Source organism: Oryctolagus cuniculus, chromosome 19, assembly GCF_964237555.1.
Source record: "Oryctolagus cuniculus chromosome 19, mOryCun1.1, whole genome shotgun sequence".
Classification (NCBI taxonomy): Eukaryota; Metazoa; Chordata; class Mammalia; order Lagomorpha; family Leporidae; genus Oryctolagus; species Oryctolagus cuniculus.
Window position 1 is genome coordinate 12570416 of NC_091450.1, and position 24425 is coordinate 12594840.

The 24425-nt window shown below is 47.4% G+C and overlaps 1 long non-coding RNA gene across 13 annotated transcripts in view; it reads left to right on the plus strand.

The window, feature by feature from the left end:
• The window catches only part of LOC138846924 (uncharacterized), a 137671-nt gene that overhangs the window by 103311 nt on the left and 9935 nt on the right, over positions 1-24425 (plus strand). For 10 of the 13 annotated variants that reach the window (XR_011384439.1, XR_011384438.1, XR_011384432.1 and 7 more), the window contains one exon: positions 4696-5332. The exons of 1 other annotated variant lie outside the window; for it this stretch is intronic. This is a non-coding gene — a long non-coding RNA (uncharacterized lncRNA). Of the gene's footprint in view, positions 1-546; positions 3579-4695; positions 5333-24425 lie in introns of those variants that run through there. 2 more of the 13 variants (XR_011384437.1, XR_011384433.1) reach the window with 1 other exon arrangement.

Sequence of the window (24425 nt, forward strand, 5' to 3'; positions counted from 1 at the left end):
GAAACTAAGAAAAAATGTATGACTGAATGATGAGGAAAAATTTTCATATCAAAATTTGTGAGACAGAGCTAACATACGGGGCAAAATTATGTCTTTTTTAAGTTTTATTTTATTTGAAATGCAGAGTTACAGAGAGAGGGAGAGATAGATAAAGGTCTTCCACCCACTGGTTCACTCCTCCAAATGGCCACAATGGCCAGAGCTGATCTGATCTGAAGCCAGGAACCAGGAGCTTCTTCCAGGTCTCCGATGTGGGAGCAGGGGCCCAAGAACTTGGGCCATCTTCCGATGCTTTCCCAGGTGGAATTGGAGCAGCTGGGACTCGAACCGGCGTCCATATGGGATGTCGGCATTTCAGGTGGTTACTTAAACATCTGTGGGAAACTCCAAAGCTCTCCTTTGCTTCTCATGGAAACTTCCTGGGATTTGCCCCTCTCAGCAGAGATGTCAACTGAGATTTAACTATCGGAGCAATAGATTATTCAACGAGAACGGTTGCTTAGAACTGGGAACCTGTTAGGGTTATAGGTTCGTTCTGTTTCACAGGCATAGGTGTGCTAGCTGATGGCTGGGTGATTGAACAGAGTCCTTTGTGGGACTGCTCCCACCTTCAGCTTTGCAGGAACAGCCAATGGAGCAACAGGAAAGTGGGGGTGAGCGTGAGTATCCCCACCGCCTCACTGCTGCAGGAGGTTCATTTTGCAGGTCTGCTATGGTTTTTTTCTGCAACTCTTTGGGGATCGGTGAACCATTTTCTTCTTTTTCCGGAGATTTCTCTCAATCACAGCAAAAAGGCTTTTTTTGTTTGTTTGTTTGTTTCAGTGTTACGTACTGGAAATTCCTTAGTATGCAGGGAGGGGAAAGAATAGATAGAGGTACTTAAAGCACCCAAGAGAGAAAGAGGGGTTGGAAGGCATTTTAGCAGCAGGTGTAGGAGACGTAATATTTTGCGTGCAAAGGCACCTACCAACATCCAACAGCAGCTCTGCAAAACGGCAAAATGCAAGCAGTGACACCAGGCATCTGCATTTCTCACGATCAGGAGCTGATCAGTCCCCTGCTGAGTCTTCCTGCTAGTACCCTCCAGAGGTCTCTGGCTGAAGCTTTCTCCCACCCTGAGTGCTCCAGCCACTTTGGCCATCCTAGGCTTCCAGCTCGGACTCTCAGTCGGGGTGCGAGGCACTCAGGCATCCTGAGGTCCCTCTCCTGTGTTTCCATCCCAGGACCTCCTCTGGGCCGTGAGCTGGGGCGATACAGGGCTCGCCTCATTTGTTTCCTGTCTCTCAGAGAGTGTGAATTTTTAAAGCCATCATTTCAGGATTTTTTAAATGATTATTTTAGGATTTCCCAATGAGAGGGTAAATCCGATTTCTGGATTTCTATCTTGGCTGGAAAGGGAAGCGCCTCCATTTGGTACTGGGTGGAAGGCAGGGCTGCGTCACGAGATGCAGGCACGTGGGCCTGCACATAAACACACAGAAAGGACAGGCCAGCCGGCTGTACAGGAAGAAGCACAGCTGTCATTATTCACGGTTAACAGTGTTACAGGGAAGAGGGACATAGGATATACAATCGTATTAGCAGCAAATACACCAGTTCAGCAAGTTTCTGGATACATAATCAATAGCCAGAAAAAAAAATCAATTGTATCTTAAATGCAAGCCAGAAACAATTAAAAACAGTAATTACATAGATTCAATGTAGCATCATGGTTAAGACTATAAATTAATTAGAAATATATGTGTCTAGCAGGAGACGTGCATAAACCTTATTGAGAAAAATAGAACATCCTAATGCAAAACATAGGAGATCTAAAAAAAACTCTGGAGGAACACTTTTTTTTTCTACTTACTACTTGTTGAATTTTTTATTTAGTGGAGGGTTAAGCTTGTGATTTCAGAGAAAATTGAAAGTATGTCATTGTAAAAATTAAAAGAAAAAGAAGAGAAGAGGAAGGAGGGTGGGAGTGTATCACTGAACTCTTGAAACTGTTTATTGGAAAAACATGAAATCTGTTCCATTCATCCAAATAAAAAAAGAAATGCAGAACTCTAAAAGGTCTCAGTGAAGCTGGTAATTTTCCACTTTTATTTATGAATGCACACCATTGCTATGAGAATACACAGATGCTTATTGTTAATATTAGAAGATCTAGTAACCTCATGTGGGAAAGTAGGGGGCAAGCAGAGCCCGGATGATTTTGCAGAAAAAAACAGAAAGAGGGCACTTTTCCTCCTCCGGTGGCCAGATTCCAGAAAGCTGCTGTGTCAGCCAGGGTACAGCCCAGAGACCACACCAGTTGTTTCAACAGAGAGTGTTTAACGTAAGGAGCTGTGCACTGGGTACAAAAGTGTTGGGTAGGTAAATAAAGGACTAAATAGGACTCAGAGACATCACAGAGGCGGCAACCCTGGCATCATCTACTCACCCTGGGACGAAGGGACAGGGAAGGTTCTAGAATCATGAGAAAGGAAGGCGGCACAGCTGGACCTCGGGGCTCTGAGGAGGGAGCCTGGAACCATGCTGAGTTCCGAGTGTGGCTCAGCTGGTGCAGTTGCCTCCCTGGGGCCACTGTGACGCTGGTGCTGGCACCTGGCTAAGGAAGCTGCTCCCTGGCTGGGTGAGTGAGGGCGGGTGATGCTCCCGGAAGTCACAAGTAGTCAATGAGGAGCAGGGCCCTTGCTCCTCTCCCAGTCGCTTCATTCTTTTCCCTATCAGCAAAGGCTAAGCAAGAGCCAAAAGTAAAGCAAAAATGGGGTTTGCAGGGTCTCAGCCCCAGGGAGACACAGCCCAGTGGGGAAGAGTGGATTTGGAGCGGAGGCGTAATAACATAATAGCTGGGAATGCTGCACGGACACAACAGTATTGGCGTGCCAGTGGACAAAACAGAGCCACATCTGGCCAGACCTTGACCTTCATCTAACAAGGGAGTTTGGCATAAGATAATATAAATCAGGGGCCAGGGCTGTGGTGTAATGGACTAGCTAAACTTCTGCCTGCGGTGCTAGAATCCCATGTGGGTGCCGGTTCATGTCCTGGCTGCTCTACTTCTGATCCAGTTCTCTGCTGATGGCCTGGGAAAGCAGTGGAAGATGGCCCAAGTGCTTGGGCCTCTGCACCTGCATGGGAGACCCAGAAGAAGTTCCTGGCTCCTGACTTCAGCTCAGCTCAGCTTTGCCTGTTGTGGCCATCTGGGGTAGTGAATGTGGGCTGTCTAGCAAGATTCTCCTTTGTGGCTCAAGTTCGTCCTGTTGAATTTCAAAAGCTTTCCGGCACCACCGTCCCGGGAGAAGATTCCCCTTGACTTTCTTCTACTGTTTATTTTTTTATTTTTTTGACAGGCAGAGTGGACAGTGAGAGAGAGAGACAGAGAGAAAGGTCTTCCTTTTGCCATTGGTTCACCTTCCAATGGCCGCCGCGGCCGGCACACTGCGGCCGGCGCACAGCGCTGATCCGATAGCAGGAGCCAGGTACTTATCCTGGTCTCCCATGGGGTGCAGGGCCCAAGCACTTGGGCTATCCTCCACTGCACTCCCTGGCCACAGCAGAGAGCTGGCCTGGAAGAGGGGCAACCAGGACAGAATCCAGCACCCCGACCGGGACTAGAACCCTTCCTTTCTCATGCCGCCTTCCTTTCTCATGATTCTAGAACCTTCCCTGTCCCTTCGTCCCAGGGTGAGTAGATGATGCCAGGGTTGCCGCCTCTGTGATGTCTCTGAGTCCTATTTAGTCCTTTATTTACCTACCCAACACTTTTGTACCCAGTGCAGTGTAACTCTGTCTCTCAAATAAATAAAATCTTAAAAAAAAATTATAAACCAGTGCTCAGGGCTGAGGCAATGGGCTGCCAACATGGAAAGAGATAAAATTAGACACATTATGAGTCATTTCTGAAAAAAATAAGTTCCAGACACATTCAGATTGCACAAGTGAAAATCAAAGATGTAAAACCAGTAGAAGGGCTGGTGCTACGGCTCAATAGGCTAATCCTCCTCCTGTGGCGCCAGCACCCCGGGTTCTAGTCCCGGTCGGGGTGCTGGATTCTGTCCTGGTTGCCCCTCTTCCAGGCCAGCTCTCTCCTGTGGCCAGGGAGTGCAGTGGAGGATGGCCCAAGTGCTTGGGCCCTGCACCCCATGGGAGACCAGGATAAGTACCTGGCTCCTGCTATCGGATCAGCGCTGTGCGCCGGCCGCAGTGTGCCGGCCGCGGCGGCCATTGGAAGGTGAACCAATGGCAAAAGGAAGACCTTTCTCTCTGTCTCTCTCTCTCACTGTCCACTCTGCCTGTCAAAAAAAATAAAAAAATAAACAGTAGAAGAAAGTCAAGGGGAATCTTTTCCCGGGACGGTGGTGCCGGAAAGCTTTTGAAATTCAACAGGACGAACTTGAGCCACAAAGGAGAATCTTGCTAGACAGCCCACATTCAATTAAAACACCTCTGTGGCAAAATACACCCTGTGCCATGGGCCCCGTGAAGCTGAGCGAGTGCAGTCGCAGACCCTGTAGTGAGGAAGGGATTGGTAGCCAGGATGTCTGAGGAGTGCTCACAGAAATCATTCTAAAACAAAGAGCGCAACACACCAAGTATGTGACAAAATAACTAAAAGAAAAGCCAAAGTCCAGCAAACCATGACAGTAGCCTCATGGCCACTAGGAGTACATTCACAACGGTGAGATACTGTTTTGTCCTTCTCAGACTGACAATATCGGTGAATCTGGCAATGTTTGTGTTGGAGCAAGTCCCTCACGGGTTCAAGGAGAACTGAACAAGGATGCTGACTGTGGCAGCTGGCAATTGCAAAGGTGCAAAAGCAGCCAGCGTTCTCTCGGGCGGGGAATGGTAAACACGTCTATTCACTGCGGGGTATTTCATCACGGTTGAAATGAATGAATAAGACCCACAGGAACCACTGCAGATGAATTTAAAAATTAACTTTGAAAGGGGAACAAGTTTGGAAAGGATACCACATGGAACATTTTAAACACATAAAAGTTATTTTATTTTATTTAATGAACATAAATTTCCAAAGTACAGCTTATGGATTACAATAGCTTCCCCCCCCCCCATAACTTCCCTCCCACCCACAACGCTCCCCTCTCCCACTCCCTCTCCCCTTCCATTCACATCAAGATTAATTTTCAATTATCTTTATATACAGAAGATCAATTTAGCATATATTAAGTAAAGATTTCCACTGTTTGCACCCACACAGAAACACAAAGTGTAAAATACTATTTGAGTACTAGTTATAGCATTGATTAAACACCTAAGAGTAATTGTGTATTAATTACAGAATTCAACCAATAGTTTTAAGTAGAACATAAAAAATTACTAAAAGGGTAAAGTATTAAGTTATTTTTTTTGTTGTTATTTGTTAGATAGTTTTTTTTTATTTAATAAATGTGAATTTACAAAGTGTAGCTTTTGTATTGTTGTGGCTTCCCCCCCCAACCTCCCTCCCTCCCGCGGCCCTCCCCTCTCCCACTCCCTCTCCCATCCCGCCCTTCATCAAGTTTCATTTTCAATTACCTTCATATACTGAAGATCAACTTAGTATATACTAAGCCAGGATTTCAACAGGCTGCACTCACACAACCGAACCAGGTATAGGGCATTGTTTGACTAGTAGTGTTGTTTTTAAGTTTCATAGTTAAACACATTAAGGACAGAGATCCTACATGGGGAGCATATACCCAATGACTCCCGTTGTTGATTTAACAATTGGCACTCTTATTTATGATGTCAGCAATCACCCGGGACTCTTGCTATGAGCTGTCTAGGCTATGGAAGCCCCTTGAGTTCACCAACTCTGAACGTTAAACACATAAAAGTTATGCATACACCCACCTGTGTATGTACATGCACACATATGACAAACCAGGGAACTTTGGAGAATGGAAAATGGAATGAAAAGGTAAGTTTAATATTGTGCAAGCAATTTTGAAATCAATGCACCCGGAGTGGTCTTTAAAAAGTGTACTGAAAATACTTATTATGAAAAAAGGATGGATTTGAAAAATTTTTGAACAAAGTTTTCATTCCATGTTCCATTAATTTTCGAAGTATCTTTTTGCATAATTTATAAATACTTACAAAAATTAAAGTCCACAACATATTTGTGGTTCATTTCCATCCATTCATTATTATTTCAACATTTTTACTTATTAATTTTAGTTACTTCAGAGACAGAGAGCAGAAGACAAGGAGAGACACAGAAGTCTTCCATCTGTCAGTTCATTCCTCAAATGCCCCCAATAGCTGGGGCTGGGCCCAACTGAAGCTGGGAGCCAGGAATACCATCTGCTTTTCCACATGGGTTTTAGGGATCCAACCCCTTGAGCCACCACCTGCTGCCTCCCATGGTGCACATTAGTAGGCTGGTGGAATCTGGAATAATGCAGGGACTTGGATCCATACACTCTGATATTGGACACGGGCACCTCAAGTATTTCCTAACCACTGTGCCAAAATCCCACCCCCGACCCATTCATTCACCACTGAAGTTGTCTCTGGGAAAGGAGGGAGTAGACAGAGCTGAGAGCTATGGCAGAAGGGACATTTACCGGCCGGCGCCATGGCTCAATAGGCTAATCCTCTGCCTTGTGGCGCCAGCACCCCGGGTTCTAGTCCCGGTCGGGGTGCCGGATTCTGTCCTGGTTGCCCCTCTTCCAGGCCAGCTCTCTGCTGTGGCCAGGGAGTGCAGTGGAGGATGGCCCAAGTACTTGGGCCCTGCACCCCATGGGAGACCAGGAGAAGCACCTGGCTCCTGCCTTCGGATCAGTGCAATGCGCCGGCTGAGCGTGCCAGCCGCGGTGGTCATTGCAGGGTGAACCAACGGCAAAAGGAAGACTTTTCTCTCTGTCTCTCTCTCTCTCACTGCCCACTCTGCCTGTCAAAAATTAAAAAAAAAAAAAAAAAAAAAAAAAAAAAAAAAAAAAAAAAGAAGGGACATTTACCAGTATCTGTTACATTTTGGTTCTTCACAAAGACTTTCAAAGCAATATGGCAAAATGTTAACATCTGTTTTACCTTGGCAAAGAATACTTATGGGTCTCACACGTTATTTTTTGTGTGTGCTTGAAGACGTTGCATCATTGGAAAAGATGAAACGAGATAAGGTACCCAAAGCACTGAGGCCATATTGGGTTATTACCACTGTGATGATTCAATTGCAGGTCCGGGATCATCCATGGCCCTGGAGCCACAGGAGGCAGCAGGTTGCATTTGGCACGGTCACACTGGCTGAAAGAGAGAATATCTCAGAGGTTTTCTGAAAATGGTGTCATCCTAGATTCTTCTGCTGCTTATTAACACCACTCATTTAGATATGTATGTGTTTAGAAGGAGGGATGGAAGAGGGAAAGGAGAGAGTGGGAGAGAGAGAGAGAGAGAGAGCGAGCAGGCTTCCACCTGCTGTTTTGCTCCCCAAGTGGCTGCAGTGCCCAGGGCTGGGCTGGGGCCGAAGCCAAGATCTAGAAGCATTATCTGGGCACCTCATGTGGATAGCAGGAATCCCATTACTGTAGCCATCCCTGATGCATTGCCAGGAAGCTGAAGTCAGAAGTTGGAGACAAGACTAGAACTCAGGCACTCTGATGTGGACTTGCTGGGTCAAATGCCCACTCCCCCAATTCACGTTTTATGGCTGCCATGGTCTGGATATGGTTTGAGCGCATCATCCAGTTTCATCTCTCAGAAACTTGGTCCGCAGTGTGGTGGTGATGGAGCCCCCAAGAGGGGGTGCCTGATGCTAGGCAACAGGTTATGGGGTCTCCATCGTTGGGAGGGATTAGTGCTGGGCTTGTGGAGCGAGCAGTTCTCATGAAGATGGGCTTGGTACGACACGAGGCCACCCCTACCCTTGGCCCCCTCTGCACATGGTCACTTTCCTCTGTCTCCACCATGCGGTGATGCATCCAGGGGCTCCCTGGAGCCAGGCACCTCCACAACTGTGGACTAGAGAAGTCTTTTTATTTGATACATCGCCCAGCCTCCTATTTTGTTACAGCAACAGAAAACAGACTAATACAACAGCTTTGTGAACCAACGCCCACAGGATGTACAATCCAACAGTGCCTCTTCTGGGGCTGAGCCTTATAACAGTAGATCCCCAATTATCTTCCTGGCCCAGGAACAGCGCAGAAGATGGAGCCCTGCAGGTGTGACCGGCCACTGTTGAGTTTGAACATGAGCTCATGGGGCATGGCAGAACTATACTGCTTGGAGTGTCCTCACCAACAGCAAAACTATTGGCCGATGAAAATCAGTTATGGGGGTTGCTGTGAATCTTTGTGGGTTAGCATGTGGTAGGGCTCTTAGCTTAGACAATTCTGGTCCTCCAAATTGCCCTCTTCAACGGAGAAGCCCACCTAGTAGATTTTCTACTCTCCTGTCTTCAACAGAAGAATCCTAAATTTCTCACTCTCCTTCTGTCATCCAGCTGAGCAAATCCCACTCTGGCTCCAGAGCTGAACCTGAGCTCCATTACTGGCTGTGAGCGTTGGTGGCTTCAGGGGAAAATGTGTGGTCTCACAGCTGCACCAATCCGTGGGTGCTGGAACTTTCACAGGAGCTAAGGGAAAAGAGAGGCATTCTTCCCCTGAGGGTTGCTGAACTGTAGGATAGGAATCTGGAGATTTTTGTCGGGTCTCTTGCCATCATAAAAGTGGATTGTGTGACAGTAGAGACAACACAACTGAAAAAAAAAAAAAAGCAAGAAATGGGAAGACAGTTCTGGTGCCATTGCTAGAGCTGGATCCAAGCATGGCTGAAACACACATGCACCTGTATGTCACACGGGTTCCTAAGTCCAACTCCTCTCCTCCTTCATTCCCCCCCCCCCTTTCCATGTTGCTTTGTTAGCGTGCTCTGAACAATTTGAGTTGGGTCTCTACAACTTACACTTGAAAGAGTTAAAGTCCTTTGTGCCTTAAGGTTTTAGTCCTATCATTAACATTAAAATGATGCCCAAGATACGAATAGTCCTTCAACCTGGTTTATTTTCTTTTGGTTTGGAATCAGCACCTGCCCAGTGTTTCCCTACAGCACCCCAGTCTGCCTCCTTCACGTTCTCTCTCAAGAGAGTACTGCCTAGGCAAGCTGCTTGGGGTGTCAGCTCCTGACTGTCTCCTGCTATGACAGAAGTCTCTCTCCTGCAAAGGACTTAGAAAGGAGACAGGACTTGCTCCTATGATTTTCTAAGCATTGAGAAGCAGGTGAGTGATGCAGTTGTCATTAACCCCTGATCCAGGCAAACAGCTGCACGGTCTCCTTGCGGCTTAGATGAGACAGCCTGATGGATATAGCTGGGCTCCTGGTGTTCATTTAGACACGTTGGCAGCTGGAACACACAGGTAGAGAAGAATGACTTGCCAAACCTGACTGTTCCCAGAGTCTTTTAGCCTTAGGTACCGATTCCTACGGTCTTCAGGGCCAGTGTTATCCATCCCTTAACTTGACCTATCCAGGAGAGAGGCAGCTTTCCTTTTAGCAGACTATAGGGTTGTTTGTCAGTCACAAGCCAGGTGGTGGCATTTGTGAGCTGAGCCCTAGGTATCTGCAGCTGCAACCTTTCTGAGTGGGTTAGTGGTTAAGCCAGGCTGTAGGGGCAGGGAAACCTGGGTCCCAGTAACCCTGCCTTCATCACATATGAGCCTGTCATCCTGATTCTCTGAACCTCACTCTTTTTATCTCAAACATCTGGCCATAATAGTGTTTGTTTTCCTAGGGATGCAGTGAGGGTTGGAGGGAACTGTGCAGGCAATGCATTTGACACATGGCTTCATGCATCTTGAACAATGGAACTGGTAACCTGCATTATAATGATAACAATGATAAAGTTATTTATTTTCTTTTTATTTGAAAGAGAGAGAGAAAGGGAGAGCAGGAGTGAGCATGTGCATAGAGGAGATATCTTAGTTCTCTCCCCAAATGGCCACAGTAGCCAGGGCTGGACCAGACTGAAGCCAGGAGCCTGGAACTCAATCCAGGTCTCCCATGTGGGTGGCAGGGGCCCAAGGACTCGTGAAATCACTACTGCCTCCCAGAGCACGCATTTGCAGGAAGTTGGGACGTTGAGTGGACCTGGGACTAGAACTCAGACTAAAACTCCAATATAGGATGTGGGTGACCCAAGCAGTGTTGTAACCACTGTGCCAAAAAGGCAGCGCAGTAATGATCGCAACTGTGCCTCTCTTCTCTGACTTCATTGCTCTCTGTCCGTCCCCAGCAGTCACTGACAGAGCCCTGAAATTAGGAAAAGAGCCAGTGGGCTGTCTTGGAGGTGGCCAGGAAGAGAGGAATGGAAGATACTGGTCCCACTGAAGCCAAATTGAGAAAGGTCCAGGGAAGAGAAGTGCATTTTCTCAAGGTGCAGGTGAGGGGCCAGGGTCTAGGGGGGAGGAGAGAAGGACACCAGGGACCCACACAGGGACAGGGGTGACCTTCACGCCATGTCCATCCATAACTGGCGTGATCACGCTACAGCAGCCCCAGCACGTCTGATGTAGCGATTCCCTCTGTCAGGCCCCCTCCCCATGCCTTCTCCCTCCGCTGTCTGCTCTGATGGAGCCATTTGTTTTTGTCATGGGCAGGCAGATAACCCCAGGCAGCTAGATGCCGTGAGAGCACGCCTTTCTCCAGAAATCCAGTCCCTGGCTCAGTCTGAGCATCCTTGATGTGGCCAGGGGAGGTGGGAACTGGGCTCTCTCTGGTGGGTCAGGGTGGGGGATGCTGGTTCTGTGCTGGCTACAAATCTCATGGCATCAGGAATGGAAGAAATAAAAGTGTAAAACTTTTATTGGGGGAGCTGAGCGTCAGTGAGTTGGCTGCTCTCCCTTTGCCCAGGGTCATGGCCAAGGTTGGAGGTGCTGACACCTCAGCAGGGGGTAGTGGGGTCAGGGAGTGTTTGGTTTTGGTGTTGACATCTGTCACCACTGGTCCCCTATGACACACGGGGTCTCACATGGCCTTGTCTTTAGCTTGCGTAGGCCGATGTGTGCCTTCCTTTTTGCCCAGCCAGAAGACTCCTTTAATTCACACCCTCTGTCCATGGTGGGGACTTTCTGTGGTTTTCACAGCACTCAGGGTCCAAGGCCAACTCTGCCAGGCTGGCTCAAGGCCACGTCCACAGACCCTGCTGCTCAGATCCCTCCTCTGCCCCCACTCCAACTTGGAGGAGCAGGGGCTCTGGGGTCCTGCCAAATTCTGAGATTTAGGGTCCTGGGAGTGGAACACAGGCCCTTTCTACTTCTGAGCCCCCAACGGTAGCTCGGGGATCTGCAGTTCCTCCAGCTTCCTATGCTGAACTCAGCCTTGGTGGAGGACACGTGACCCCTTCTTGTTGGCTCGGCAAAGTCAGCCTCTCCTGTCCTCTCGTTCTCCTCCTTCTCCCAAGGCTGGTGAGTATTTGTAGTCTGGGGAATGTGTCTGTCCATGCTTTTGATGGAGAAATCTGGGAAATGCTTATCTTCCTGTGCCTTCCGGGTTCACTCGAGGTCTTCCTACTGTTTTGCTGTCGGTGTTCAGATATCCAGAACTCTGACTTCCGCTTTTCCGAGGCAAGCAGGACCTTGGCCACTCAGCGGCTTTGTGAGTGAGGGAGGTGGCCCAGAGCCACAGGAATTGGTAGGAATCACACACACACACACACACACACACACACACTGATTAACATGTCGAAGCCTCACTCCCTACAGAGCCTGGAAAAGGCTTTGGCTCAGCACAGAAGGAAACATCTCCCTCCAGCTCCAGTCAGATGTCTTTCTTCAGAGATCCATTCCTGGACCACAGCTTGGCCTTCTGGGAAAGGAGGAGGGGACGTTTTTCTTCAAGTGATGGAATTAGACTTCCCTGAGTTGCATCACGCTCTCTCCAGGCTCTTGGGATGGGAATCCCATTTTTGGAAACATTGCTATGGTAGGACGTCCACTGAGGCAGAAGGCAAGAGACCCAAAGTATGCTGCTCATGAACTGGGTAATGTGGGGACACCATGGGAGTCTCTGGGGTTAATGCCATTGAGAGCAGAGAGGGGGGCTTACAGCAGTTACCCCCTGTGCTGTCATGTGGGTGAGATAAGAGCTGTGAGCACGCCATGGAAAACGTGGCAGCACTGCAGACAGTGACAATATCTGAGAAGGCCAATGTCAAAGTTGACCTGTAGGAATGATTGACAGGAGCTGAAACCCACACTGCTCCCACTATTTTCTTGGTATAGAAAAGGAAGCACATTTGTTGGGAAGTGAGGCTCTCTGGGCCTGGGTGCTATAGGCACTCAGTGTGTGACCTTGGCCATGGCCGTCTCTTTTCATGTCTGTTTCTCTCACCTGTACAACAGCCTTGGGCACAGGGTCTCCTTCTTGGAAACTCACACAGGCAGATGACTTGTGGTTTCACTGAGTCAAAGGGACAACTGTGGATGTCAAGGGAAGGCCACTCACACCCCAGTCCTCCACTGCTTTATACCCACCTGGGTGCAACACGTGTGGTGAGCAAGTCTTGCAAGAGACAACACAGGGAATGCAGGTAAGCACAGTCACACGTGAATACAGGAGTTAGCCTGCTAATCATCACCACCCTGGGGTAGAATCTTCAGATACTCTTCTGTCTTTTCCCATCACAAGCCCTCTGCCACAGCCCTTCCAACCATCCTTCCATTTATCCCATTCCTTTCCATCCCACCATGTCTCTGTTGGGGATCTTTCCCTGACTTACCCTCCCAGAAATGCATGCTGGTCATTCCTTAGCACTCACCTGGGGGGTGGTCATGTTAGCTTGAATATCCCAGCCCACTTCCTCCTAAAGCAGCCAAATCATGCTTTTTGCTAATTCAAAGCTGTTTGTGCAAGCCTCCTGGTTAGGACATTGTACCGGAGTTATCTGAGCATGTATCAGTTTCTCTCACTACACAATGAGCTCAGAGGAGGAGAATATTAGTATTCATGCTGCAGACACTTTAAAAAATACTGAACAACTCAATGAGTAGGAGGGCAAGGGAGTGGAAGTCTGTATCTAGGTGCAGTTCAGCCAGAATACTGGCCCTTCTAGGTTGAGAGCACCAAGGCTGGCAGTATGGTCACCTGTCTCGGAAGACCATGGGTGTGGTGTTGAAGAGGAAGAACACTGATTCCACTTGACCCCTGTTGGGACCAGTTGCTGAGTGTGGAGCCTACATCTGCTCAGTTGAAGCCAACACTTCTCCTCTTCCTTAAAACACGTTTAAAGAATTAAGACATATCTCAAACACTGAAGAAATGAATAAATGTGTATATATTATCCTATTATCTTATTGCACTTTTTGAAGATTTATTTTATTTATTTGGAAAGCAGAGTTGCACACACACACACACACACACACAGAGCACTCTTCCATCCACTAGTTCACTCCCCAAGTGACTACAACAGCTAGGGCTGGGGCAGGCCAAAGCCCAGAGCCTGGCACTCCATCTGGGTCTTCCTTGTGGATGGCAGAGGACCAAGTACTTGGGCCTTCTCAGGTGCATTAGCAGGGAGCTGGATAGGAAGTGGAGCAGCCAGATCTCTAACTGACACTCTGATATGGGATGCCGGCATTGCAGGTGGTGGCTTAACGGGCTGTACCGCAATGTCAGCCCCAATTTTGTGTTCTTTGAGACATCTCTTTAGTGTCATGTTGATCTCATTAATTCATTTGAATGGACGAAAATGAGCCTACTGTGTTGGTAAACCAGTTTATTATTCATTGCCTTCTTGGAAATATTTGACTCCCTATGTCATCATCACAAACCAGTTCTAGAAAGAACATCTCCATGTATGCTTTGCTGTGTCCACAAAATGCCGTTTTGGTGGCAATGTCTGGCCACAGCACTGGCTGCTTCCAGGAGTAAAGGCTCTCGTCCCTGGGATGGCTATGCAGAGATGATCCGGGCATGCTGGAGAGGGGTTTCCTTCACTGGTTTGTGAGTGGAATCTGATGATACTCATTGCCTCCCAGTCCTGAAGCTCCAGGTTTTCATGACATTAGCGTTAAGTTAAGGTGGTAAGTCGAAGGTCCTGGAGCCTTCACTGAATCTGGGGTGTGTGTGTGTCACAGAGGAAGCATGCTGGATGTCAATGACTAGGAAGGCTGTCAGAGACCATCAAGCACAGCCCAGCTGGTCAATGCCTTCAGGACCAAGCTAGGATGGGCTGAAACTGTCGCTTCTACCAAGCGCTGTCCATTATGTCATTCAACAAATGTCAATGGAGCACATATTTTGTCTCAGACACTATTTTAAGTGTTATGTAAAAGTGATGAAGAAGACAAAGCCTCTCAAGGCATCTAAGACTATAAACAAGCATGAGACATAATGTGGGTGCTGTGATGGGCAGAGCTGTGTCCCCTTCAGGGCTCCTGTGCCAAGCCATGACCTCCCAGCCCCACAGAATGTCACTGGTGCTTGCACACGCAGCCTCTAAAGAGGGGATTAGGGGAAAAAAAGCAAGGTCTTTAGCTTGGACCTCAATTCAATATGACTTGTTCTTGTAAGAAGAGGAATTAAAAAAATTTTATTTATCGTCTGAAAAATAGACAGATAGATAGAGAGAGTTAGACAGGTAGACAGAATTCCTATCTGCTGGTTCATCCCTCAAATTACCAGGACAACCCATGTCTAGACCCAAAGCTAGGGTGGGGGATTCTGGTTCTGTGCTGGCTACAAATCTCATCTTACGGCATCAGGAATGGAAAAAATAAAAGTGTAAAACTTTTATTGGGGGAGCTGAGCGTCAGTGAGTTGGCTGCTCTCCCTTTGCCCAGGGTCATGGCCAAGGTTGGAGGTGCTGACACCTCAGCAGGGGGTAGTGGGTCAGGGAGTGTTTGGTTTTGGTGTTGGCATCTGTCACCACTGGTCCCCTATGACACACGGGGTCTCACATGGCCTTGTTTTTAGCTTGCGTAGGCCGATGTGTGCCTTCCTTTGTGCCCAGCCAGAAGACTCCTTTAATTCACACCCTCTGTCCATGGTGGGGACTTTCTGTGGTTTTCACAGCACTCAGGGTCCAAGGCCAACTCTGCCAGGCTGGCTCAAGGCCACGTCCACAGACCCTGCTGCTCAGATCCCTCCTCTGCCCCTACTCCAACCCAGGTGGGTGGCAGGAGCCCGACTACCTGAGTCAGCATTGACACCTCCTAGGGTTGGCATTAGCAGGAGATTGGAGTCAGGAACCAGAACAATGTGTTGAACCCAGACACGCTGATATGGAATGTGGGCATGTTAGCTATCATCTAATGGTTACACCAGACTAAATGCCCACAACACGAAAGGATGTTTGGACAGACAGGACATATCAAGGTTGCCCATGCATAGAGAGAAGGCCACGTGAGGACACAGCAAGAGGCTAGTCATGGGTGAGGCCAAAAGAGGCCTTAGGAAAATCCAGATCTGTGGACACCGTGGTCTCAGACTTGACCCTCCAGACCTGGGATAAGAGCTAACTAACCCAGTTGTTATGGAGAAAAATGAAGCCTAGTAAGAGGGTGAAGAATGAGGGAGACATTTGATTATGGGGCTCAGGAAAACACTGCGTCTCAACTATTTCATTCATGATACCTATCCCCATTCTACAGATGAGGCAATTCAACTCAGTGGGGCCAGGTGATTTCCACAATGTCACATGGCTGGGAAGTGAGAGAGATAGAGATAGAGATATGAGATAGAGATATATAGAGAGATAGAGATAGAGATAGAGAGAGGTAGAGAGAGATAGATAGAGAGATAGAGATAGAGATAGAGAGATAGAGAGATCCCAACTGCTGATCTACTCTCTAAATGCCATAATTGCAGAATTGGTTTAGCTAGGTTGAAGCCAGGAGCCAGGAACTCCATGTGGATCTCCCACATGGGTGGCAGGGACCCAGGTACTTGGGCTTCCATGAGTGTGCATTAACAGGAAGCTAGAATTGGGAGCTGAGCTGAGACTTGAGCCTAGGCAATAAGGTATGGGATGTGGCACCAACCCAAGTGGCACCACAAGACCAAATACCCATCTTGAAACTTGTGTCCTTTGAGTCCAAATTACTCTTGACTTGTGCAATGCTATGTTGCTTGTATTTTCTATTGAACAAAACAAGCCTGAAGATGATGCTTTATCACTGTTAAGTTGTTTCATAGACTTTCTTACGTTTGCTCTTCAAAGGAATTTATATAGGTGGAAATCTCCTTCAACCCTTCCTTTGCCTCCTCTCCTCTTTGTTGACTGAAGCTCAAAGAAGCTAAATTGTTGGCTCAATCTCACAGCAGGACAGTGAAAGAGCTGAGAGGGGTAGGCAGGGATAGAACTGAATTCTACCCCTTTGGCTTTCCGTTCTGTAGGAGAAAATAGCTCCTCTTCAGACAAAGCCTTGATCAGCTCGTGCAATGTATATGGAGCTAAGAGCCTTGTATTTGCTCCCTCAAGATAACCCCACAGGGATCCAGTGGGCAGTCAGGATCAGTACACTAGGGTGGTCTCTCAGAGGCACCAGCTGCTCCAGCCCCCATCCACACACAAAACCACCCGTTCCCAGCTGTGAATGAGACCCTGCATGGCCCACCAACCTTCTTGCCACTGGATAAATCAACCTAACAGTGGAGAGTTAATTTGTCTGACTATAAAGTGCATTCAATAAGTGTAAAACAAAACTAATTGGTTCTCTTCCATACAAATTTAATCATACCATAAAATGTGATCAATGCAAATAAAAACCATTGAGTAGGTTAAGTGTTGAGGATCCATAAAGGGGGAAAAATGGTCCATGTGCAGAATCGTAGGAATCGAAATCTGGCTGTGCAGTCACTTGTGCACGAATTGTGTCGCATGCCAGGACTGACAATAGCTGGGCTGTGGTGGAGGAACACTGAAAATTTCCTTCTTTTGTGCCGGTTGTGTGGAGGAGATAATTCTCCCATTGATTTGGGGGGGCGCATGTGTTATCAGCAAATACACTCAGAATAATATTCACTGGATGCATTTTTGTGTGTCTGCAGCCCACACATTGCTCATCGGCGCTGCCACGTACTCCTGGCAGATGGAGTCTGGGGTTTGTGGAATGACACCAGGCACACTTCCCAAAGGCCACACGAGGGAGCCCTGGAGGTCTCTTTTATGCACAATTTATTTGGGAAAGACAAAGTTAGCTGGGTGGAATCTGGTGACCTCTAAAACATCAACACCAGTCCTTTTTTTTTTTTTTTTTTTGGCCACTCTTTGGATCAGAGGGGCAGCTGGAGGTGTTTGTGTCATCCCCTTTGTTTGGCACCAGATGAATTCTTGGTTCCTTTCTGTCTGGATCACTGAGTGTCCCTAGAAGCCCAGTCCTATTCATATTCTGTTTGCATAGAGTATGAAAGGCAGGGCAGCCTTGTAAAAATTATTTGTATAAAAATCCCAGGGAAGAACTCTGATTGGCCCTGCCTTGGTCATGTGCCTACTGCAAAGGGTACTCTATCTAAATGGTCAGGTCCGGATTACATGATCATCTGCGTTACAAAAGGTCAGGACCAGGGACCTTGTCCAGAAGAGTAGAAGTGAACATATTTTTTTCCCTTCTTTAACCAATGAGCTATTTATTTATTTAGAAAACTTTTATTTAATAAATATAAATTTCGAAAGTACAACTTTTGGATTATAGTGTTTTTTCTCCCATAACCACCCTCCTACCTGCAAATCATCCTATCTCCTACTCCCTCTTCCATCCCAGTCTTCAGTAAGATTCATTTTTAATTATCTTTAGATGCAGAAGATCAGCTTAGTATATACTAAGTAAAGATTTCAACAGTTTGAACCCACGCAGAAACACAAAGTGTAAAGTACTGTTTGAGTACTAGTTATACCATTATTTCACATAGTACAACACATTGAGGACAGAGATCCTACATGGGGAGTAAGTGCACAGTGACTCCTGTTGTTGATTTAACATTTGACACTCTTATTTATGGCATCAGTAATCACCCAAGGCTCTTGTCATGAGCTGCCAAGGCTATGGAAGCCTTTTGAATTCACAAACTCTGACCTTATTTAGATGAGGTCATAGTCAAAGTGGAAGTTCTCTCCTCCCTTCAGAGAAATGTACCCCCTTCTTTGATGGCCCAGAAGTAAACATATTCTATTGACATATTCTAAACTTCCCATGTCAATACGTATAGACAGCTATCATATTTAAAGATTACTTATATCTCAATTAACCAACATATCACAATTTATTTAATATTGTATCTTTCAATTATTTATTTTGTTGTTATTGAAAACAGTGCCAAAAATAGGAATCTTGGGCATGTGTCTTTCTCCTTACCCCCTCCACCCATGGTGCTATCATAGAAATTGGCTTCCCAAATCAAAGGTATAAATGCTTTAGGCATTTTTGCAAAATACCTTTTTAACTTCTGAATAGAGTTATTGTACCAGCCCATGTTCCAATTTCCCCACACCCTCAAACCCTTGCACACCTACTTCTTCATGTAGCAGCATTTACGGGGTTGCACATCTATTGTTGATAGCTTTTTACAACGTTTCCCTTTGCTTCCCTTCTTCTGGTCGTGGTCTCTGAACCTGACCTTTTGCAGTAGGGAAGGTCATTTGACCCAGACTTGACCAATAATAGAACCCTTTGGAGTATAAACAATGGGAGATACTAACGTGCTAGCTTTGACATGCCAAGAGGATGTGAATTTGGTTTTTTTTGTGGTTACTTTCCCACATTATGTAAAACTTTTATGCTTGTTTGATTTTACTTTTATTTATTTGATAAAGAGAGGAGAAGAGGGAGAGGGAATAAGAGAGGGACTGAGACCAAGGCTGAAGCTGGGAGCCGGACACTCCATCTGGGTGACATGGACCCAATTATCTGCACCATCACTGTTGGCTCCCAAGGTCTACATTAACTGGATGCTGGAGTTAGGAGCCAAAGCCTAGAATCAAACCCAGGTACTCTGATATGGGATGCAGGTGCCTTAATCGCTAGGCAAAATGCCCTCCCCTATTTATTTTCAGAATAAAGCTAGAACCAAGAGCTAACAGGGTCTGAGGGAGCAGAAACAGGCAATTTGGGTAAAGCTGAATCCCTGAAACTCTGGTCTTTGTAGGTCCTTGGTTGCAGGAGTGACCTTCAAATCCTTCCTGGTTTTTGAGGCTACAACCTGCTCTTTGTCTTTGGTTAGTTCAGATCTAGTTTCTTGTATCAACAGTTGAAAGTGTGGTGGCTGTAACACTTTTTGGTGAAGAATTGGACCCCAGAAGGGGAAGTTTCTGGAATGGGGATCAGATTACCACACACAAACCACCTTGTAGTCACGTCCAGTCTTCAAAACAGCAACAAAGGCCGGCACTGCGGCTCACTAGGCTAATCCTCCGCCTGTGGTGCCGGCACCCCAGGTTCTAGTCCCGGTCGGGGTGCCGGATTCTGTCCCAGTTGCCCCTCTTCCAGGCCAGCTCTCTGCTGTGGCCCGGGAGTGCAGTGGAGGATGGCCAAAGTGCTTGGGCCCTGCACCCCATGGGAGACCAGGAGAAGCAGCTGGCTCCTTCCTTCGGATCAGCGCGATGCGCTGGCCGCAGTGCGCTGGCCGCGGCGGCCATTGGAGGGTGAACCAGCAATAAAAGGAAGACCTTTCTCTCTGTCTCTCTCTCTCACTGTCAACTCTGCCTGTCAAAAAAAAATACCTTCCTTCCTCACTTGAGGATCATTGCTGTGAGTCCCACACTTAGTGATATTAATATTTGTTTTCAAGAAAAATAGTATATATGTGTATATGTGTAACATCTGCCTCTGCAGTGAATAAGGCAAAATGTGAAAAATGGTTAAATGTTAAAATTTTAAAAATAAGTAAAATAAAGCAAAATAACCCAAGGTTGCACATTAACTAGCTTTCAGCTGAGGGGAGAGCTCTGCTCTGTCACCCGGGTGGTAATGCTCCCAAAGTTCTTTGTGAATTGCTGTCCAAATGTGAGGGTGTGTAAAATATTTAGAATTTTGTCAATAGGCAGAATGTGTCTTAGTTATACCAGTTTCATAGGGGAGAACAACATGGTACCAAGCAATATTGCTGGCTTGTTTAAAAGTCCTTGAGAATGGGTAAGAAAGTACCCAAATCACTTCTGTGTTTCTCAAACAGGACAAACATCCGTCACAGGTTCATCTTGGCCATATGATTGTGTCTCCTTCCCATGTCTGGAGACAAAGCCGTGGAAGTGGATGCAGCCATAGAGGCTGACATAGGGGTGTGGAAGATAGGGGAAAGCCCAGTATCTGTGGAGGGCTGGTGAAAGTCGGTGCAAACGGTCAGGTTTTGTGTACATGTGTTCGCATGCGCGCACATATATGTACATGTGTGCATGTACATGGACATACATGTGCACATGTATACATGTGCTCTGAACATGCATATCCATGTGTGTACATGTGGGTATGTATGGGCATGTGTGTGCATTGCATGTACATGTGTGCATATAGTGAGAGGTGAACATTGTAACTGGGAATGCGCTTTCTGGGGCCACCAGGAGAACTGTGGTTCCCAACTAGGAAGATGGCAAGAGAGACAGAAGTGCACTGAGTAATTAGGGAGGTTCCCTAGGTTGGAGCTGAGGAGCCACACGGGCCAAGGGCAGGTCTGGGTGTTGGCAGCATAAGGTCCAAAGCAGAAGCACATTCTGGGACCACACAGGCAGCAACCAGCTTACTGGTTCAGTGACTCAATGTCCTTGCCTCTAAAATGGGCATCAGAAGACTGTGTTAGCCCTACCTTAGCAGCGATGGACTCAGCAGCTGGGGAATCAGTAGTTCTTTCCCACGAGGACCGTGGACGCGAGCATCAGTGTGGGAGCTAAGGTTTCAGGACTTCTTCCAACAAAACGCCTACCCCCCAGGACTTCTGTGCTGTTCCCGCTGCTGGAGACATGCTTCTCCTGGGGCCATTTCCCCCTCAGGGCTCAGTGTCAGTGGAATTGCCCCGGTAAGCCTTCCCTTCATCACACTTGTACCAGACTGGTGAGACTCTAGGAACTCCCAGGATGTCTACTTCAGCCTGAGCCATTGCTTGTGTAGTGACATGTAGTTATAATATCCTGGTTATACTGTCCATCTCTCATTACACACACACACACACACGAACACACATGTATATACATGCGCACACACACATGCACACATGTGCACAAGTGCACACACATGCAACCCAGCCTTGGTTACACCGAAAGTTTCTTGCTATTCATGGCACACAGTTGGCACTTAATGTTTGTTGGGGAAGTGAATGAATTGGTGAATCATTGAAGAGTTTGGGATACCTTCTTTTTTTTTTTTTTTTTTAAAGATTTTTATTTATTTATTTGAGAGTTAGAGTTACAGACAGAGAGAGGGAGAGACAGAGAGAGGTGTCTTCCATCCGCTGGTTCGCTCTCCAAATGGCCGCAACGGCTGTGTCTATCTGAAGCCAGGAGCCAGGAGCTTCTTCCATGTTTCCCATGTGGGTGCAGGGGCCCAAGGACTTGGGCCATCTTCTACTGCTTTCCCAGGCCACAGTAGAGAGCTGGATTGGAAGAGGAACAGCCAGGACTAGAACCAGTGCCCATATGGGATGCTGGCTCCGCAGGCGGAGGATTAACCTACTGAGCCATGGTGCCGGCCCCTGGGATAGCTTCTTGAAGCCAGGAAGGCCTAGTGGCTTTGGGTCAAGTTCGTTGGATGGTGCTCTAGAAAGATGTGACCTCATCCAACCTCAAGACTGGATTTGGGGCAGGGTATAGCTTATTCATGGGGTGTGAAATCTGGATCCCTGAGCCCCCTCCCAAAGAGACAACTCTATTCTCTCCCTGGAACCTCTTTCTTCACACAAGAAGTATTTAATGTCCCCTAAAAGACAGCCACCTCATTCATTTCTTGGCATCTGTGGGCACTGCTTCGCAGACAATTCTTTGAGTACTGAAGTTGCTGCCTGAGATTCTCTCTTCTTCTTCCTGGAATCTGCTCCCCTCTCAGTTGCTGGGGCGCTGTCTTCGTCCCTGTGATGGATCACCACAGCCTCTCTTGCTGTTCTCCTCTTCCATTTGTCTGCTTCCAATAATTATTTAAGCTTTATTAGGTGTTTATCAAGCAGACTGTCAGCTTCTGAAGTTTGCTTATTGTAGCCAGAGGTTTAGAAGGGCAATTTGTATGCATCTCAGAGCTCACACGGCAAATCCTCCCGCTGGATTGAAATTATGATAGGAGCATGATGTTTTATGAGATAATAGAATGAGGGCTCCAAATTCTATGGTTGTGTGTGTGTGTGCACATGTGTCTGTGTATATCTATCTATCTATCTATCTATCTATCTATCTATCTATCTATCAATCATCTATCTATATCTTTCTTCTGAGCTTTCCTAAAAAGAAATACATGAGGAGCTGTGATGGCCAGGCATTGGATATGGAAAGTAGGATGTGAAAGTGAACTCACTCTGAGGGATTCAGGAAGGAACAGGTGCAGAGTTCAGCTCTGATGGCCTTCAAATGCATGAGGTTAAGTACAAGCCAAGTTCAACATCACTGGGCACTGTAGCTTTTGAACTCCAATGCTGTGGAAGGTTAATCAGGAGTGTAGGGCACCGAGGGGGTGGTACCCACAAAGGGGGAGCTGGGAAGGCAGAAACCCTAGAGGAGATGCTGTAGCCACCATGGAGGTGAGTAAACATGTCCCCCACCACAACTGAGGCTGTGGGATGGAGACAGCGGGGCAGGGTTCTTTAAAGGGGTGAGGACACAAGGCTTGCCGTAGCAAGAACTACAGGTGTCGATCCGTTTTAGTGGCTTTCAGTTGGCTACAAGCCCCAGGGGTAGGTGTCTTTGATGCCATGGCATTCAGATATAGAAACTGAAGTTCAGGGCCAGTGCTGTGGCATAGTGGGTTTAAGCCTCAGCCCGTAGTGATGGCATCTCATATGGGCACCGGTTTGAGTCCCAGCTGCTCCTCTTCCCATCCAGCTCTATTCTATGGCCTGGGAAAGCAGTAGAAGATGGCCCAGGTCCTTGGGCCCCTGCGCCTGTGTGGGAGACCCAGAAAGAAGCTCCTGGCTTTGGATCAGTGCAGCTCCGGCTGTTGCAGTCATTTGGGGAGTGAACCAGAAGATGGAAGACCTCTCTCTCTCTCTCTTTCTCTGGCTCTACCTCTCTCTGTAACTCTGTCTTTCAAATAAATAAAATAAATCATAAAAAAAGAAACTGAAGTTCCACAAGGTCGCCGAAGGGGACATTGTTGGTTTTGCTTGTCCCATCCACCTGGAATCTATTTTTTTCCTTTTCTGGGATCCACTCACTAAAATCACTCATCTCGCGTTCTGAGTTTGTGTGAGATGGGGTGGGCCCAATCATGTCTCCGGCTTCCGAGGACAGAGTATGGTCCAGGTGGGGCAGGGAGGTGGTGATTTTAGTCTCCCCTTGTCAGGCAGGGACCCTTTTTTGTTGTAGCCAGTGTCACACCTGTGGTTGCAAAGGCTGTCACGTGTGCTGACAGCCCCAGACGAAGCCAGTGGAGACGAAATGAGAAGAGAGGCAAGAGAGACCGAGATTGGAGAACATTACCTAGTGCAGAAGAGCCTGCACCTGCTCTTTCCAGGGACATGAGACAGAAAGAGCCCCTATGATTGTTATCATTATTACTGTTATTATTGTTCCTGTATTATTATTATCTTACATTACTTTGAGTAGTGTTTTCTGTCCCTTACAATCCAAAGAATCTTGATCAATATAGTCATTCCACTGGAGAGGTGGAACTAGAAGTAATGGTGACAGTAATGCTTTCTGGGGTCTTTAGACCTGAAATTTACACTTTCCCTCCATGTATACTGTGAGATAGAAGCATGGAGATGCTGTTGTCTAGGAATCTTCTAAAATCCAGGGCCCCAGGTAAGTGGCTGGGGCTATACCAGGCTCAATGTGGGTCTCCCAGGTGGGTGGCAGGGACCAACCACTTGAGCCATCACCACTACTCCCCAGGGTATGCATTAGCAGGAAGCTGGGGTCAGGAGCCAGAGCCAGGACTTGAGCCCACGCACTTGGATTTGGGACGCAGGCATCCAAAGTGGCGTCTTAGCCTCCCCCAGTGTGGTGAGTTTTCGGTAGGACTGTGAACAGAATATAGGGAATGTAGTTGGGAACTATTCCAAAAGCTTTTTTAAAGGAGAAGGGATGCCTGAGCTGGTGGGACTTCCTCACGTGGACAAAGCGAGGGAGGGGAGAGAGAGAGGGGTACACATGGTTGTTATGCTTGGAGGCTAAGTGGCCGCTGGACACGTGTGGAGCAGGGGGAGCGTGTGCAGCAGCTGAGCCAGGAGGACTCAGCAGGGCCAGAGGACAGGGAAACACCAGGAGGGGTTTGGGTATTGTCTTTGATGTGATTGCACAGCCTTTGAGGGAATTCAGTCTCAGGAGCGGAGTGCCTAAGCCTGCCCTGGCTCCTGGGAGA